At 47.5% G+C, this 18,049-nt stretch overlaps 1 pseudogene across 1 annotated transcript in view; it reads right to left on the reverse strand.

The window, feature by feature from the left end:
• Nucleotides 1-2,725: 2,725 nt before the first annotated feature.
• The window catches only part of LOC311126289 (unconventional myosin-VIIa-like), a 23,079-nt pseudogene continuing 7,755 nt past the window's right edge, over nucleotides 2,726-18,049 (reverse strand). Inside the window, exons 14-48 of the transcript in view lie at nucleotides 18,003-18,049; nucleotides 16,341-16,478; nucleotides 16,075-16,233; nucleotides 15,709-15,801; nucleotides 14,864-14,958; nucleotides 14,618-14,702; nucleotides 14,181-14,399; nucleotides 13,914-13,997; nucleotides 13,109-13,342; nucleotides 12,755-12,958; nucleotides 12,231-12,413; nucleotides 11,838-11,927; nucleotides 11,460-11,587; nucleotides 11,259-11,385; nucleotides 10,959-11,077; nucleotides 10,135-10,308; nucleotides 9,796-10,022; nucleotides 9,231-9,398; nucleotides 8,828-8,945; nucleotides 8,306-8,432; nucleotides 7,718-7,887; nucleotides 7,433-7,623; nucleotides 7,179-7,306; nucleotides 6,721-6,878; nucleotides 6,323-6,476; nucleotides 6,044-6,199; nucleotides 5,706-5,811; nucleotides 5,360-5,473; nucleotides 5,049-5,136; nucleotides 4,695-4,801; nucleotides 3,764-3,949; nucleotides 3,463-3,579; nucleotides 3,211-3,294; nucleotides 2,942-3,061; nucleotides 2,726-2,818 (exon numbers count right to left, since the gene is read on the reverse strand). The exon at nucleotides 18,003-18,049 is cut by the window's right edge and continues 60 nt beyond it. The product of the transcript in view is annotated as an unconventional myosin-VIIa-like (transcript). The remainder of the gene's footprint in view (nucleotides 2,819-2,941; nucleotides 3,062-3,210; nucleotides 3,295-3,462; nucleotides 3,580-3,763; nucleotides 3,950-4,694; nucleotides 4,802-5,048; nucleotides 5,137-5,359; nucleotides 5,474-5,705; nucleotides 5,812-6,043; nucleotides 6,200-6,322; nucleotides 6,477-6,720; nucleotides 6,879-7,178; nucleotides 7,307-7,432; nucleotides 7,624-7,717; nucleotides 7,888-8,305; nucleotides 8,433-8,827; nucleotides 8,946-9,230; nucleotides 9,399-9,795; nucleotides 10,023-10,134; nucleotides 10,309-10,958; nucleotides 11,078-11,258; nucleotides 11,386-11,459; nucleotides 11,588-11,837; nucleotides 11,928-12,230; nucleotides 12,414-12,754; nucleotides 12,959-13,108; nucleotides 13,343-13,913; nucleotides 13,998-14,180; nucleotides 14,400-14,617; nucleotides 14,703-14,863; nucleotides 14,959-15,708; nucleotides 15,802-16,074; nucleotides 16,234-16,340; nucleotides 16,479-18,002) is intronic.

Here is an 18,049-nt window from a genome sequence, read left to right on the forward strand (position 1 = left end):
AAGGTCATTGGTGAGTTAAACACTAGTCTCATAGAGCTACATTACATAGATCTGCCAAATACCAACAGATAATGATCCTTTATGGTCAATTGTCTATGTTAAAACTCCAGGGCAGGCAGTCCACCCGAGACTTACAGCACAGACAGACAGACCTCTGAGCTAAAGCCTAATTATACCATACGCAAGTACGCAACTCATGAACATAATTAGCTGTGCAAAATGGTGACCTTGCTTGGTTGTGTTGAGTTACAACTTTCGAGGCTGCACGTATACATATTTCTGCTACTCAAGTATGCAGAACGGCCAATTTGCAAAGCTTGTGTTGCGTAGGCTGTGTATATACAGTGAGGGAAAAAAGTATTTGATCCCCTGCTGATTTTGTACATTTGCCCACTGACAAAGACATGATCAGTCTATAATTTTAATGGTAGGTTTATTTGAACAGTGAGAGACAGAATAACAACAACAAAATCCAGAAAAACACATGTCAAAAATGTTATAAATTGATTTTCATTTTAATGAGGGAAATAAGTATTTGACCCCTCTGCAAAACATGACTTAGTACTTGGTGGCAAAACCCTTGTTGGCAATCACAGAGGTCAGACGTTTCTTGCAGTTGGCCACCAGGTTTGCACACATCTCAGGAGGGATTTTGTCCCACTCCTCTTTGCAGATCTTCTCCAAGTCATTAAGGTTTCGAGGCTGACGTTTGGCAACTCGAACCTTCAGCTCTCTCCACAGATTTTCTATGGGATTAAGGTCTGGAGACTGGCTAGGCCACTCCAGGACCTTAATGTGCTTCTTCTTGAGCCACTCCTTTGTTGCCTTGGCCGTGTGTTTTGGGTCATTGTCATGCTGGAATACCCATCCACGACCCACTTTCAATGCCCTGGCTGAGGAAAGGAGGTTCTCACCCAAGATTTGACGGTACATGGCCCTGTCCATCATCCCTTTGATGCGGTGAAGTTGTCCTGTACCCTTAGTAGAAAAACACCCCCAAAGCATAATGTTTCCACCTCCATGTTTGACGGTGGGGATGGTGTTCTTGGGGTCATAGGCAGCATTCCTCCTCCTCCAAACACGGCGAGTTGAGTTGATGCCAAAGAGCTCGATTTTGGTCTCATCTGACCACAACACTTTCACCCAGTTCTCCTCTGAATCATTCAGATGTTCATTGGCAAACTTCAGATGGGCCTGTATATGTGCTTTCTTGAGCAGGGGGACCTTGTGGGCGCTGCAGGATTTCAGTCCTTCACGTCGTAGTGTGTTACCAATTGTTTTCTTGGTGACTATGGTCCCAGCTGCCTTGAGATCATTGACAAGATCCTCCCGTGTAGTTCTGGGATGATTCCTCACCATTCTCATGATCATTGCAACTCCGCGAGGTGAGATCTTGCATGGAGCCCCAGGCCGAGGGAGATTGACAGGTCTTTTGTGTTTCTTCCATTTGTGAATAATTGCACCAACTGTTGTCACCTTCTCACCAAGCTGCTTGGCGATGGTCTTGTAGCCTATTCCAGACTTGTGTAGGTCTACAATCTTTCCTTGGAGAGCTCTTTGGTCTTGGCCATGGTGGAGAGTTTGGAATCTGATTGATTGATTGCTTCTGTGGACAGGTGTCTTTTATACAGGCAACAAACTGAGATTAGGAGCACTCCTTTTAAGAGTGTGCTCCTAATCTCAGCTCGTTACCTGTATAAAAGACACCTGGGAGCCAGAAATCTTTCTGATTGAGAGGGGGTCAAATACTTATTTCCCTCATTAATAGGCAAATCAATTTATAACATTTTTGACATGCGTTTTTCTGGATTTTTTTGTTCTTATTCTGTCTCTCACTGTTCAAATAAACCTACCATTAAAATTATAGACTGATCATGTCTTTGTCAGTGGGCAAACGTACAAAATCAGCAGGGGATCAAATACTTTTTTCCCTCACTGTATTAGCTTTAACTCTGGTGATAAGAGACACAAAACAAACACAATAATAATATAAAGAAAACTACATCAGACGTCTGACCAGAACTGCAGCGGTCTGTCACATAGACTACTATGCTGCTTCAGAAACAGAGGCAACTGGCTTAAAAGCCACATTAAATAAAATAAAAAACGAATATACCTATGTATTGACAGTTCAGTGAAAATCTATTCAGCTACATTACGAGCATGCAAACCTCTGTCATAAACAGATCTGGAAGAAAACAATATATTAAAGCTTTATATGGTAATTTTACTCAGTAAGTTAACTTAATTCTTATTTTCAGTAACTACTTAATTGTCTAGCTAAAGTACCAAATCACATGGCTCTCCATTCATTCTGTCCATCCAATGATTGGTTAATAACAAGTGCTCTCCTTGGTAACATACTGCCAACTCTTCAGTTTGAACGTAATGTTCCAAAAACACCCATTTAACTGTTTATGTGTGTTTACAACCTTTGTGTTTGTAGTGTGTGTGTGTTTGTGTGTACAGTGTCTCTGGGAGGATAAAGGGGTGAGGCTTAGAGGTAGTCATCCTCACTGGAAGGCTCGTCGTCAGGATTGTTGCTAGGGTTGTTGCTAGAGGCGTTGCTAAGGTCGTAGCTATGGGCATAGCTGGAGGCAGTGCTAGAGGAGGGGCTGTGGCTCATCCTCCACACCTGGTTAGAGAAACTCCGCCCCCAGCTGCAGGGCTGGCCAACAGGGCGCAGTATTCTAATAAGCTCTGCAGCTTCCTGCCAATAGGAAGTTCACTTGCTGTGGCCCCGCCCAGTTCTCTGTTTACTCATGGTGGTCAACATCTGGCTGATGTAGGAAGTCAGGAGGTCATCCATTTTATAGCCCTGAAAACACACACACAAATCTGAGCGTTTTCATCAAGTGCTTGTGTGTGTGTGTGTGTGTGTGCGTACGTGAGGGCGTGTTTTTTACGTGTCTATGTCTGTGTGATTGTGTGTGTGTCTCACCAGTGAGGTCTCACACAGCAGCTTGCTGCCCCTGACCAGGTTGCCGATGGTGATGTGGAAGTAGGTGTTACCACTGCTCCAGTTGGAGATCTTAGTGAACGGGTGGGTGGTCAGGATGTCCTGTAGAACACACACACACACACATCAGTGAAATACCAGGTAACACATGTTCACACACATACACCTAGAGAAAGAGATGAGAGGTCATGTAACACACACACAGGAAATGTCCCCTTGGGAATTAATAAAGGACCTAACTACACACACACCTTGGTCTTTGGGTCTATGAGGCTGACTCCATGCTTGTTGATAGCAATCAGGAGGATCTCTGGGAAGTTGGGCTCTGTGGTTTGCTGAACAGAGAGAATATCACACTGACTGAGAGGAGGTACACAATACTGGACAGACCGACAGAACGACAGTCAGACATCCCGGACAGACAGACAGACATCACAGACAGACAGACAGTAATGTGACCCAAAGGTGAGATTGAGAATTACATCACTGAGTGGCATGGTTACCTTGACTTCGAAGAAGGCGGATCCGAACGTGGCCCATTTGAAGATGATCTTCAGGAACTGGAGTTTGGCCTCCTCCCTGGATTTACCAGCCTGTTTATTGAAATATGCTACTACAGACTACACACACACACACAGATATGCCCGCATGTATGCAAAGTTACAAACACACACACAGCCACACACCAAAAAACAGTTGATTAGGTCACAGATACAGTAGTCAATCATGAGAAAAACAGCCATTAAGAATAGAGCTAGGGCAGCCAATTAGAGCCCAGGAGAGGTGGGAGAAGTCTCGCCTCACCCGTTTCCAGTCATCTGGGGAGAGCTGGCGAATCAGGTCCTGCGGCACCAGCTCCCGGAGGATCTTGGGTATTGAGGGGAAGTGTGACTTGTCGTCTTCGTACTTCACCCTGTAGATCAACGCTCCCAACTGGAACACCTCGTCACGACTACACTTATGGTAACCACGGAGATACTTAGGCAGTTCCTAGTAACCGAAGGGCAAAAATGACTAGTTACGGTCTCACTCCTACTTACTTTTAATGGTTCCTAAAATCAGAACGGATCATGGCAAAAAGTGTTTTAGCTAATCAGCTCCGTGGTCTTCAAATTCTCTCCAGACCAGCTTGAAACCCCAGGATCTTGTTTCCTTGGAGGAGTTTAAAAGTTTGGTTGACTCACATGTTATTGAGGAACGTGATTGTCATTAGGACTTGATGTGGTGGTACATATGATAGATTTTTTATCTATGACGATTGTATGTTTCTGTAATTGAAATGTACGTCAAATAATTTTTTAATTTTTTAATGGTGTGTCTATGTCTGTAAGTTGTTACAGTATGTCTGATATTTGTCTCAAACATTGTTCCCCCCCTGCTGCTGTCTTGGTTGGACCAGGTCTCTCTTGAAACATTGATTTTATCTCAGTGAGACTAACCTGGATAAACAAAGGTAAATACTAAAAAAGCTATAGGCCTGGATTCAATCAGAGGTATGTTGTAAACAAGTGCATTGCACTACAGACAATGTGCCTTTTGAAAGACATTTCCCCGATATTCCTGTAGATCGCATTCATAGGTGTCGGCTCAAGCCATAACAACAAACAACGCACCTTTGATTGAATCCCAGCCTTAGTGTGTGAACATTGTCAGGGTTTGAACCTGGAAAGTTTACTTAGTACAAGCGGAAGCAGTTCCGTTACACACGCACGCGCGCGCGTATACACACACACACCTGGTAGTAGTGGAAGATGGAGTCAGCGAAGGAGTCTTTACCAGGAACAGTGTTGGTCCACAGCTTCTTCATGAAGAACACCTGGTAGGTCAGAGACGGTACGATACCTACACACACGCGCACGTTAAAGTAATTAAATGGATAGTTCATGTTAAAGGGATAGTTCATGTTAAAGGGATAGTTCATGTTAAAGGGATAGTTTTTATTAAAGGGATAGTTCGTGTTAAAGGGATAGTTTTTATTAAAGGGATAGTTCGTGTTAAAGGGATAGTTCATATTAAAGGGATAGTTCATATTAAAGGGATAGTTCATATTAAAGGGATAGTTCACTCTAAATCATAGTTTATGGAATACCATCTTTAGAGGGCCGGGCCTTCTTGATCCAGTCTGTGAGGTGTCTGACAAAGTCAAAGAAGAAATCTCCTTCTGGTACACTGATCACCTACAACACACACCACACACACAAAGAAGAGTTGAGGCATGTTTGAGAGCATCAGATCTGTGATATATTGTGGGTACATTATGATTGACTGATTGATCTACAAATAATAATCAGTAGTTATTTATGATCATCCAAGGTGATTTGTAGATCAATCAGACGGCTGTCGCCTGCTAAATCTACTGCAATGACGAACAAGCCGTTAGTGTGCATGTGTGCATATCACCTTGTCGGAGATCTTTACGAACAGGCTGAATCCTTCAGGTGATTTAAGCAGCAGGCGAGCAGAGATCGCCAGACAGAAGTCTTTAGCCTTGGTGCTGGACTCCACCTCAAATGCCTGTCAATTACACACACCAGCCAATCACAGCACAGTAAACACCTGTCAGTCACACACACCAGCCAATTACAGCACAGTTAACGCCGGTCAATCACACACACCAGCCAATGACAGCACAGTAAACACCTGTCATTCACGAACAGCAGCCAATCACATCACAGTAAATGCCTGTCAATCACAAGCAGAAAGATAGTTTGTGTGTGTCAGTGTGTGCGTATATGTGTGAGTGTACCTCATCAGTATCGTCAGGGAAGTAAACCTTGTGGAAGATCTGGGTGGTCTTATGTTGGATGGCCTCTACCTCCACCAGGTGGGGAGGGTACTTCCTCGAGCCATTCCTGTCACCACAACAACACCAACAATAATAACAACAACAACAACGTAATGGATGAAGAGGAGTGTATCATTAACAGAGTGTATCTGTTGATGTGTGAGATGGGTAAGTGTGTGTGTGAATGTGTGTGTGTGTACGTGCATGTGCACGTGTGTACGTGCATGTGCACATGTGTACGTGCATGTGCACATGTGTGTGTTTGCGCCCACGTATGCGTGTGAGTGTGTGTATGTTACCGTAGGGCCTTCTGTATTCGTGTCATACAGTCCTGAGCCAGAGGGTGATGTTTCTTGGACTGAAGGAAGCGTTGGACATGAGGCAGCAGCATGTTACTGGGAGGGAACAGACCTGTACACAGCCACAGCAACTCCCAGCCCTTCTCCTCACTGTACCTACACACACACACACACACACACACACACACACACACACACACACACACGGTGTCGACACAATGTAACAGAGGTATCTGAGAGAAGTTTAGGATGTGTGCATATGTGTATGTGTGTTTTTACTTGACATGGTTGTCTGTGAGTTGTTTGAGTATTTGACAGAAGATCTCATCTTTCAGAGGTTCGGCCTTCAGGGCTCCTTCAAAGATCTGGTCCGTCAGCTCGTTGACCGAACGTGTTCGCTTAGACGGGTAATCCCCCATATACTTCATCATAGGTGGCACGGTCAAGGAGTTAACATATCACACAAATGTCACAGGTGGGATCTGAACCCCCATCTCCTGCTCAGGAAACCAACGTCTTAGGCCAAGAGGAAATTCCATCTCTGGCCGAGGGTGATTTTAAGTTGCAGGCAGGTTTACCTCATCACAAGACCGTGAATCTAAAACACACACACGCAGACGCAGATGCACACACACACTACAGATGGTGTGTGTTAGCCAGTAGCCAGTAAAGGATATCTATGAAGGCCATACAGGCGTCCTGTGACAGGTCTTCATGGCTGAGGACCTTCTTCAGTAGGGGCTGTTTGATAGGCTCTCTGGTGCAGCTCCACATTGTGGCCTTCCCTCTGTTCTTAGTTATCATCACCCTGCTCAGAGTGTGTTTGGGAGGAGGTCTGGAGAGAGGGAGGAATGGAGAAAGAGAAAGAGAGAGAGAGAGAGAGAGAGAGAGAGAGAGAGAGAGGGAGAGAGAGAGAGAGAGAGAGAGAGAGAGAGAGAGAGAGAGAGAGAGAGAGAGAGAGAGAGAGAGGGGGAGGAGAAAGAAAGGGGGGGGAAAGAGAGGTGTACTGACAGGTATACAGTAGATAAGGTGACATTTTCCTCAGACAAAAAACCCACACAGTTACAAATACTGCAACTTGTATTGTGTGTGTGTATGTGTGTGTGTATGTGTCCATGTGTCTGTGTGTTTCTACCTGAAGTGGTCGTAGCTGAACTCTTCCAGTGTGTAAGGTTTAACCCTCTCCTCTCCAGTCTCCGGCAGAACCATCTGAGACGAACGCACTGTCTCCTGTCTCTGGTCTGGTGTCATGGTAACCAACGCCTAGAGAGAGAGAGGAAAAGAGGGGGGGAGGGAGAAAGAGATGAGAGAGAGGATTGAAGATCACGCAGATAGAGCCATTACAGTGTAGGGTGTGTGTGCGTGTGTGTGTGTGTGTATGTGTCTCACCACTACGTCAGCCTGAGGTCTGGTAACAGTGGGCAGAACGTAGACGGCGTCAGCAGGGAAATCTCCTTTCTGATTGGTCCGTTCATTGACCCCGTGGACCCAGCCTGAGGTCATGACCTGCTGACCTGTCTCTTGGTCCAATAGAATCAGGTCTCCCTTTTGGAATGACAGGAACGTAGACTCCTCCCCACCTGGAGGGGAAAAGGTACAGTTTGTGTGTGTGTATGTGTATGTGTGTGTGTGTGTGTGTGTGTGTGTGTGTGTGTGTGTGTACACTCTACTCACCAGAGTTGGTGTTGTCCTGCAGAGCCACCACGTACTTGGACCGGTTCCTCAGGCCCTCTAGGAACGTTACCACAAGGTCTCTGATGTCCTCAGAGTTGGTCGATGTGAACGTAAACTCATCGCCCTTTATGGTCGCCAACGTAAAGCTCTGCCCCTGCAGCTTACCACCTCTATCGACACACAGAATAAGAAAAAATGCTAAAATAATTGCTCATGCGCGGAGCGGTGTAGCTAGCTAGCAGTCTCTGAAGAAGGGAGAGAGAGAAAGGAATACAGTCGCTAGCTCAGAAGATCAAGCCCATATTTATTCCCTAACAATTCAGCTAACTGTGGGGGGTTGAGGTGTCCACCAACAAAACAACAAAACAGGGTGGCTAGCCCAAGTAAGGAGGATGGCTACCTAACTACACAAATTAAATGTATTATTATTAACGGTTACAGGCAACATAGTACGTTTCTTGACATTAGTAGCTTAGGAGAAAAGATGATAGAAGAAAAGAAAAGAAAAATAAACAGTGAGTAGCCAATATGTTTATGGTCAAGAGGGCAACAGTCTTAGGGTGGACTCCAAATCCCATCATGCCACACCTGCTGCTGGAGACTGCAGTGATCTCTGGGAAAGAGAGTTCTAGCAGCACCTGCTCCTGTTCGTCTACAAAGTACACCCCTGTCCAGTTCACCGCCACAATGACATCATTCTTAGGCAGACTTGGACCTGTATGGTGGAGAGAGGGGCGGGATCAGAGTATGGACACGTGACTAGGGCAGTGTCCCGATTCTCCATCCTTCTCCCAAAGTGTGCACTTTCACACTCACTGTCATTGATTTAACAATGGTGGAAACTCCCTACAGCGAATGAGTACACCAATCCAATGCTCGTAAATCCATGACGGGTAGGATGCAAGTGCACACTTTGGGAGGAGAGAGGAAATTAGGACTAAGCCTAGATCACATGTATACCTAGTTCCATGAACAACCTCAGTAAGTTAAGAATGATTCCTCAGAGATATCACGAGGTACAGCACCAAAACAGACTGACTGATAGGAATTAAAGAAGGTAGTTGGTCGAGTAGGTAAAGCAGGTACGTTACAGCCAGTAGAGTAAGGTACCTGAGAACTTGAAGGCCTCATAGAAGCGTGAGAAGAGGAGCGGCCATTTGTAGCGAGCGAAGTCCACCACTTCCTCCTTCACCTTCTGGGGGTCAAACCTCTGCTGGGTGAAGATGCCCTGGGGTGGGGTGGGGGGGGTTGCACAGTTAGGTTGTGTCCCAAACGGGACACAACCTAACTATCTTTGACCAGGGTCGACAGGGCTCTAGTCAAAAGTTGTGCTCTATGTAGGAAATATGGTGCCATTTGGAACATGTCACATATTACAATCAAAATAACTGAAAGTAAAACCTTCTTCTAAAAGGTTTGGTAGTTTACTAGATCAAACATCAAAACCAGTGACATCTAGAGAGAGCCAGTCCCTAGACGGGAACCTGGCCAACTGTTCCCCGGCCAGGAGCACCTTTTTGTGGGCAGCCATTATGACGTGGGCCCATTTCTCCACGCTCCGGGAGGAGCTGACCTCTCGGTCGGGTATGTAGGATGGGATCAGGCTCAGCAGACGCTCTGTCAGGATCTCAGAACCGTAGTCTACATAATACTGCTGACTGGCTAACTCTGCTAGGTCATCCTGGAGAGAGAGAGAGCGAGATGGAGGAGGGGGGGGAGAGGTTAGAGGGGGAGAGGTTAGAGCTAGAGCTAGGGTCAGAACCGTAGTCAACAAAGTACTGTTGACTGGCTAGCTCTGCCAAGTCATCCTGGAAAGAGAGACAGAGGTTAGGGTCAGGATCTCAGATCTGTAGTCCACATAGTACTGCTGACTGGCTAACTCTGCCAAGTCATCGAATAGACAGATAAAGAGAGAGACAGAGACAGAGAGGTTAGGGTTAGGGTCTGACCCATAGTCAACATAGTCATCTGGTCCTGGAAAAGAGGAAGAAGAGAGGTTGTTCCTATCCGGCTCAGAGGACCATAAAACAGTGCCACCTTGTAACTGAGAGGTCATTTGGTGTAATTGTAAAACTCACCCTGTCACAGCGGTACTCTCCAAACTTTACCCCCGTACAGTCTGTTGGTAGATGAGGTTGGTGGCCACAGCATCGTCTGCAGGGTTGTGCCAGGGCGTGAATATCTCCTTCCTGTAGAACAGTCTCCAGGGGGCGTTCCTCTCCTGGGCACCCTGCTCCTTGGCATACTGCTCACACTGGGACACCGCGTCCATCTCATGGTCCTTACCACTGCCTAGGGAGGAGACCTAGAGGTACACACACACAGCTCACACCGGAATACTGCACATGCATGGTATGTGTGCGTGTGCATGCCTGCCTGTGTACCCGTGTGTGTGTGTGTGCATGGCTGTGTATTACCTTGTCAAACAGGGCGATGTAGAGAGAGAATCCAAAGCGGTCTCTGAGGCTGATCTTGTCTGCCAGGGCGTTACACAGCTCCATGGCAGTAGTAGCTGAGTCTGTCAACAACGTCTTAGTGGTCCCATCCATAAAGGTTACTGGCAACATGATGGGCTTCTTAGACTTAGTGGCCTGGGAGAGAAGAAAGAGGAGGAGAGGGGGGAGGAGAGGGGGGGGGGGGGGGGTAGAGAGGGGGGGGGGGGGGGAGAGAGGGGGGGGTGAGAGGGGGGGAAGGAGGAGAGAGAGGGGGGAGAGGAGGAGAGAGAGAGGGGGGAGGAGGAGGAGAGAGAGGGGTGGAGGAGAGAGAGGGGGGAGGAAGAGCAAGAGAGGGGAGGAGATAGAGGGGGGAGGAGGAGAGAGAGAGGGGGGGAGGAGAGAGATGGGAGGGAGGGAGAGAGGCGAGGAGGAGAGAGAAAGAGGGAGAGGAGGAGAGAGAGAGGGGATGGGAGAGAGAGGGGGAGGAGGAGAGAGGGGGGAAAAGGAGAGAGAGAGGGGGGAGGAGGAGAGAGAGGGGGGGAAAAGGAGAGAGAGAGGGGGGAGGAGAGAGAGAGGGTGAGGGAGGAGAGGGGGGAGGAGGGAGAGAGGGGAGGAGAGAGAGAGGGGGGAGGAGAGAGAGGGGGGAGGAGAGAGAGGGGGGAGGGGAGAGAGGGGGGAGGAGGGGCGAGAGAGAGGACAGAGGGAGGGGGGAGAAGAAGAGAGGTGGAGAGAGGAGAGTAGAGAGGTAAGGGGTGTGTGTGTGTGTGTGTTGGTGTGTGTGTGTGTGTGTGTGTGAGCGTGTGTACCTGTAGCTCCAGCCAGGACGGGGGTTGTGTTTGGTGCCGTAACAAAACGTGCGTCTGAGTCTCTCCTCGCAGTAGGGGGCGTAGCCAGGAGGACCACCATGGATGTAGTTACGCAGGTACTGGAGGAGACAGGATGTAATGCAGTTATAGAGGAAGTTATGTAATTATAGAGAAAGTATAGAGTTTAACAATTCTACGTCCCAAATGGCTCTGTGGGTCCTGGTCAAAAGTATAAAGGGAATAGGGTGTCATTTGGGACGCAGACAGAGAGTCTGTAGTAGTATGTGTATTCTGACTGACCTTGACAAACTTCTCAGAGGGAGCGAAGCAGCCGACACACAGAGAGATGAGGATCCAGCCTCGGGCATGACTGCTCTTAGATGGGTTCTGGTTCAACTGCTTACAGATCTGGCAGTAGATCTCATCCCTACAGAGTACAGACACAGGACAGGTCAGAGTGTGTGTTCGTGTGGGTGTGTGTATGCGTGTGTGTGTGTCTACCTCAGGGCAGGTCGTAGTATTCCGTTGCCGATGATGAAGTGGAGTTTCTCCAGGTTAGAGGTGGGCCGGTCCTCCAACATGCTGTTGCCATGGAGACTAATCTCTCCGTCGTTCAGGCGCTTGGTCACCTAACAGAAAACGCATCATCAACACTGGACATTCTATCCAATCTACATACTCCTTGCGTCCCAAATGGCACCCTATCCCTATATAGTGCACTACTTTTTACCATGGAGCATAGGGCTCTGGTCAAAAGTAATTTACTAAATAGGGAATAGGGTGCCATTTGGGAAGCTGTCGAAGAGTCTAGGAGCTAAGGGCCATTTCATCCCTTCTAGAATGCTTTCAACTCCAACACCTCCTCCTCCTCTCTCTCACCTCCTCAGTGATCTTGGACTTCTTCTTCAGGGTGAGGGACACTAGTTTGTGTCGGACACTGTTCTTCTTGTTGCTGTCTAAATGGGGGGTCTGTGGGGGAGGGGACACAGCTTATAAATCAGCTAGGAAACATCTTCTAGGAAGCACTACTGTACTGTACTACCCAGAGCAACACTACAGGTGTATCAGAACATGACGGTTTAACTCAGTTAGAATCTAACCGAATGAGATTATAGCTAAGTGTTATTATCGATTACTCCCTCCTCTTCCCTCCTCTCCCCCCCCTCACTTTAGTCATTTAGCAGACGCTCTTATTCAGAGCGACTTACAGTTAGTGCATTCATCTTCAGATAGCTAGGTGAGACAACCACATATCACAGTCGTAGTAAGTACTCTCACCTCTCCCTCCCCCTGCAGGGCCTGTAGTTCTCTCTTGTAGGTTTTCTTGCCCAATGTCTCGTAGATCTTGGTCATCACAGGGATCTTCTCTGAGCCGTCGGTGATGGCCGTGTGGTACTTGGGCTCTGGGAGATCTCCCATGAACCTCAGCACCGTGATCCACACCGCCAACGCCGCCTAGGGGGGAGAGAAACCAACAGTGTTAGGGTTGCAACCTTTCCGTTACTTTCCCAAATTTCCCTGGTTTTCTATAAATCATGGTTGGAAGATTCTGGATTTCCTGCTTATTCCCTCCTGATTTCAGGAAACCTCCAATCTGGATTTCTGGACAACCGGGGTAGGGAAAAGTTACTGGAATTTTGCAACCCTAAATAGTGTTCATACTGTGATTATAAAAAGTACAGTTCGGTAGAAGGAGGCTGCCTGAAAGGACAGTCTGACAAACACCCTTGGTCTACTGGGGTTAGAGGTCAGGGGTTAGGTGTCAGGGGTCAGAGTTGAGAGGTCATGTGACCTACCAGCTGGTCACCCTCATCGTCATGAAACAGCAGCGGTTGTTTGAGCGGCCGTCGGACGTAGGTGTGTATGGTGGTGCCCTGGAAATAGGTGGCAGCGAACTTGGCAAATTTATACTCCGACAGGTCATCCTCCTCATCCTCAGGGAGAGGAAGAACATCATCTAAATCCTCCTCCTCAAGCTCCTTCTGGGCACGTTCCAAGTCCTACACACAGATACACGCACACACACGTAAGCACACATGCAGACACACACACAAAGACACTTAGAGAACGATTTGAACATAGCCCAGAGCAGATTCAGATGTTAACTGTAGCAGTGTGTCTGTGTGTCCACTAGGTGGCGACCTCCTCACCTCGAACCCAGCTGGTGGCGCCCCCTCCTGGCCAGGGAAGGAGTTTGTTGTCCCCAGGAAGCCAAACATCTTATCCACCATGTCAGAGTCGTTCACTGGCTCATGTCTTGCTTTCTCCATCTGCTCCACCATCTCCTTCTTCCTCCGCACCTCCTCCCTCTCTCTCTTCTCTCTTTCCGCGTCCTCCTTCGCTAGCTGGGCCAGTCTCTCCTGGTGGTTACGCTCTGCTTCAACCTACAGAAGACTGGGTGTTAATAGGTGTGTGTGTGTGTGCGTGTGTGCAGAGGCGTCATGCCCATAGGGGCCACAGTGGCACGTGCCCCCTCAGATTTGTCCTAAAACAATTGTTGTTTCTCTGTAATACTACTAGCCACATAGCTATTTTATGAAGTTGGCTTTAGCTAGCCCAAATAGGTTCCCAATCTGCCAACATCATAACTAGCTACCATGAAGCCATTTCAGGCTATCAAGTTAGAGTAGCTAGCTTGTCTAACTATCTTAGCTGGCATGCCAGCTGGCAAGGAAGCATATTTAGTTTCTTTAAATTCAGAACCACCAGTCAGGAGGATACAGACAGCACAAGAGGTATGCTTAGATATGCAGAAAAATACATATTTTTTACATAGAATTAAGCATAATGATTATGGCTCTAGATTGCAGGGCCTAGCCCCCCTCCAGACCACCCCCAGCCATCCTCACCTACTTTGTGCCCCCTCAGATTTTTGGGCTGCATGACGCCCGTGTGTGTGTGTGTGTGTGTGTGTGTGTGTGTGTGTGCATGTGTGTGAGTGTGAGTGTTCCAGACCTTGGCCTTCTTAGCGCTCATCTGGTTCCTCAGCTTCTCCTCCTCAGCCAGACGCAACTTCTCTGCCTCCAACCTCCTCCGATACTGAGAGAGAAAGAGGGAGGAAACAGAGGTAGAGAGAGAATGAGAAAGAGCGCGCGAGAGAGAGAGAGAGAGAGAGAGAGAGAGAGAGAGAGAGAGAGAGAGAGAAAGGGTTAGGATGAGAGAGTGAGAGGGACTGAGGCTTTCTTTCAGTCTGCACTGCATGTGTCTGTGTCTCTGTCTCACCTCTCCCTTCAGTCTCTTGTAGAGGCGTCGTGCGATCATGCCCCGTGTGTGAGCCTGGATGGTGATGACGGCCCATAGGCGGTGTCTGAAGGCCCTTCGGACCAGACAGCCTCTACACCTGGCCTGCAGACCCGTCACCCTCTGTCTGGCCACGTGGTACGTTACGTACAGCCGCCTGGAGCGGTACAACGCCTGGAGTCTGGCGAACCCTGCCCGCATCTAAGAGGTGGAGGGGAGGGGAGGGGAGGGGAGGGGAGGGGAGGGGAGGGGAGGGGAGGGGAGGGGAGGGGAGGGGAGGGGAGGGGAGGGGAGGGGGAGGGAGGAGGAGGGGAGGGAGAGGAGGAGGAGAGGACATGGAGGAAATTTAATTAAAGAGATTGTCATTTGATTAAGTTCAGCTCATGTCAATAAGAAGTGATCAAGTTTTTAAAACTCACAGCTACATAGTTCTTGCGACAGTGATATCCTCGCCACGTCTTCTGGATCATCATGGCCGACTTTCTCATCTTCAGGAAGTTGGACCTGTTGAGACGAAGTGATGCGATTGTTAAATCAAAGCTGGTTGCAATGACTACAGTCTCACCCGGTTGCTTTGCTAACAGTCTAAACTGGTTGTTATGACTACAGTCTCACCTGGTTGCTATGCCAACAGTCTCACGGGGTTGCTATGACTACGGCCTCACCTGTCCTTGAAGCCTCGTACAACCTTCTGGATAAGGATGACCTTGTCCGTGATGGCCTTGTCTCTCTCGATCTCCAACAGCATGTCATGGTGGTCCTAAACACACACACGTGCAGACACACAGCCACACACACACACACACACAAACCAGAAGTGATCATCAGTAGATTCCAAACAGACTTTCTAAAGACCCTCTGATTTATGTTCTCTCTCTTCCTCTCATCTGTCCATTTCCTCTCCTCCTCTGATCTGTTTGTTTCCTGTAGGGGAAGTGTGGGCGCTGCCCTCGCTGCCCTGGCTTCACCTCGCTGATTTTACTTCCTGTTTTACTTCCTGTCCGACCAGCTAGTCGCTCTGATAACTACCTCAGCTATGATGACCATCAGTGTGGTAACTAGCCCACCACTGACCCCACCCCTAGTGCTGTCCTCGTTCAACTGTCAACAGAGGCACAACTGGGGTTGAGTTCCACTGCACAGCGAATTTCTCTCCCTGTTACTAAGACAGGGTATTGTAGACAACTCGCATATTTCAGATAAAACCCCTATCCAAAAATGCATAACTTCTCCCAAATGGTACCCTTTTTCCTATATAGTGCACTACTTTTGACCATTTACATGTTTTTTACATTTAGCAGACGCTCTTATCCAGAGCGACTTACAGGGGCAATTAGGGTTAAGTGCCTTGCACATCGACAGATTTTTCACCTAGCCGGCTCGGGGATTCAAACCAGCGACCTTTCGGTTACTGGTCCAACACTCTTAACTGCTAGGCTACCTGCCACCCACACAGAGACCAGGCACCCTAATATGGTGCTACTTGGGACTCAGCCCAGGTGTTAGTTACCTTGAGGAAGATCTTGGTCTTTCCCATCTGCCAATCATCATCTCTCCCCAGGATAGCTTCCGCTATACGCTGACAAGTTCCCCTCAGGTCCTCCTACACACATACACATCAAGATCGGACATCAGTGGGCAGGTAACCATTGACAACGGTCACTGACAAGGCAAGCTTTGGCGAAGACTGATCAAGATCAAAACACGTCAGCGTTTTTAAATAAGTGCACCATGCATTGAAAAAACGTTATTGTTGCGGTCAGTTTGGGAGATACCATCACCTTTTATTTTTTGGACTACATGACTTTACCCAGATGAGCACCCCATAGAAGGCTTTTAGTGTCACTGGCACATCTAAACTCTAACGGTCACATACCTGTTTGTATGCAGGTTTGACTCCTGGCATAAGGACTCTGTAGCGGTCCACAAACTCAACAAAGGTGTATCTGATTGGATAACCAGCTCTGCGGATACGAATGGTCTCCATCATGCCTGAATACCTCAGCTGACGAACACACAGCTCCCTGTCAAACAGCTGGGAGAGATAAGACAGACACACAGACACACACACAACAATTACATTTTTACAAACAAACACACACACACACACACACACACACGCGCAGACACACACATACTCACCATGGGTTTCTTGTACTCATTGGGTTTAATGCAGCGTACAAAGAAGGGCTGACACACACTCAGAGTCCTCATCAGCAGTTCCAGAGAACGCTTGAACTGACTGCTCAGAGTGGGAGAGCGCTTCCTGGTCTCCGCCCCCTACAGCACAAACACACATCAACATGGGTTAGTAACAATGGATTCTATCCCTTTCCCTCTCTCTCTCCTTTTTCCACTCTCTCTTTTGCTCTGTTAAGTTCCCTTTTATTCCCATACAGGAAACCAGGCTAAATGTAGCTCATATTGTGACAGATATATTTTGACAGTGTTTAAAATGTTCTACACATCTCATTGTAAAAAAAAACATGTCCAGGTTAGACCTGTTTTAAAGTAATGCCAACAACAGTTCTATCAAAGCTATTGTTCTAAATACACTGAGTGTACAAAACATTAAGGATACCTTCCTAATATTGTGTTTCACCCACCCCTTTTGCCCTCAGAACAGCCTCAACTCGACGGGAAAGCAAGCTCATGCAAGAGAGAGGACGCCCACTTATACAGACAGGTCCCTTGACCATTTTTTTCAATGGCTATTATTCAACATCTTCATTACCCACCATCTTTGCAGAGGTGAGAGAGAACCAGGAAGTAGACAGGAAGGGATGTCACCAAAACATGGCCACCAAGTTTAAGGAGAGAGAGAGAGAGAGTTGCAACCTGGGCTCCACTGAACATTGGACGATATGTCTGCTATACACAGCCAGCGGATGGAGGCAGGGAGTGAGGGAGGAGGGAGTGGAGATTATTTATCCTCTTTTCTTCTTTTACCTTCAGAGGAGTGTCAGGTTGGTCCATATTATCACCCGGCAAGTAGCCAACCAGAAACTAAGCCAGACATACAGTACCAGTCAAAAGTTTGGACAAAAAAGTGTTAAACAAATCAAAATATATTTTATATTTGAGATTCTTCAAATAGCCACCCTTTGCCTTGATGACAGCTTTGCACACTCTTGGCATTCTCTCAACCAGCTTCACCTGGATTGATTTGTTTAACACTTTTTGGGTTACAACATGATTCCATATGTGTTATTTCATAGTTTTGATGTCTTCACTATTATTCTACAATATAAAAACAATTTAAAAATAAAGAAAAACCCTTGAATGAGTAGGTGTGTCCAAACTTTTGACTGATAGTGTACATACGTGTGCATGCACGCACGTGTGATATGCAGACACACAGATACAAACACACACACACACATACACAGACATGCAGATACAAACACACAGACAGAGGAAAGACAGTGTACGTTAGCATCTTGACACACATTAATGAAGAGACAGAGGGAGGAGAAGAGCGCAAGCAGCATGCCATGCAGAGACAACAACCCTTGAGACAACTCCGTCCCAAATGGCACCCTATTCCCTATTTAGTACACTACTTCTGATCAGAGCCATTTGTGCACTATAAGGGAATAGGGTGCCATTTGGGATGCAGACCATAAGATAACCAGAACAGGCACAGCCATCTGTCTGGAACACTTCATGATGACCACTCAGAGAAACTAGCTAACAGGTAGTGAGTGATCTGTGATGTCATCAAGGTGTAGCGAGGAGAGGTGGGTCGAGTGACTTTGTGGTTGCTAGAGCGAAGGGTTGCTTGGGTGACGGAGGGTGCGTTACCATGGCAACATCGGCCTGGAAGATCTGCTTGATGAACTTGTTCCTGG

The sequence above is a fragment of the Coregonus lavaretus genome (genome assembly GCF_964263955.1).
Source record: "Coregonus lavaretus genome assembly, contig: HAP1_SCAFFOLD_2558, whole genome shotgun sequence".
NCBI lineage: Eukaryota > Metazoa > Chordata > Actinopteri > Salmoniformes > Salmonidae > Coregonus > Coregonus lavaretus.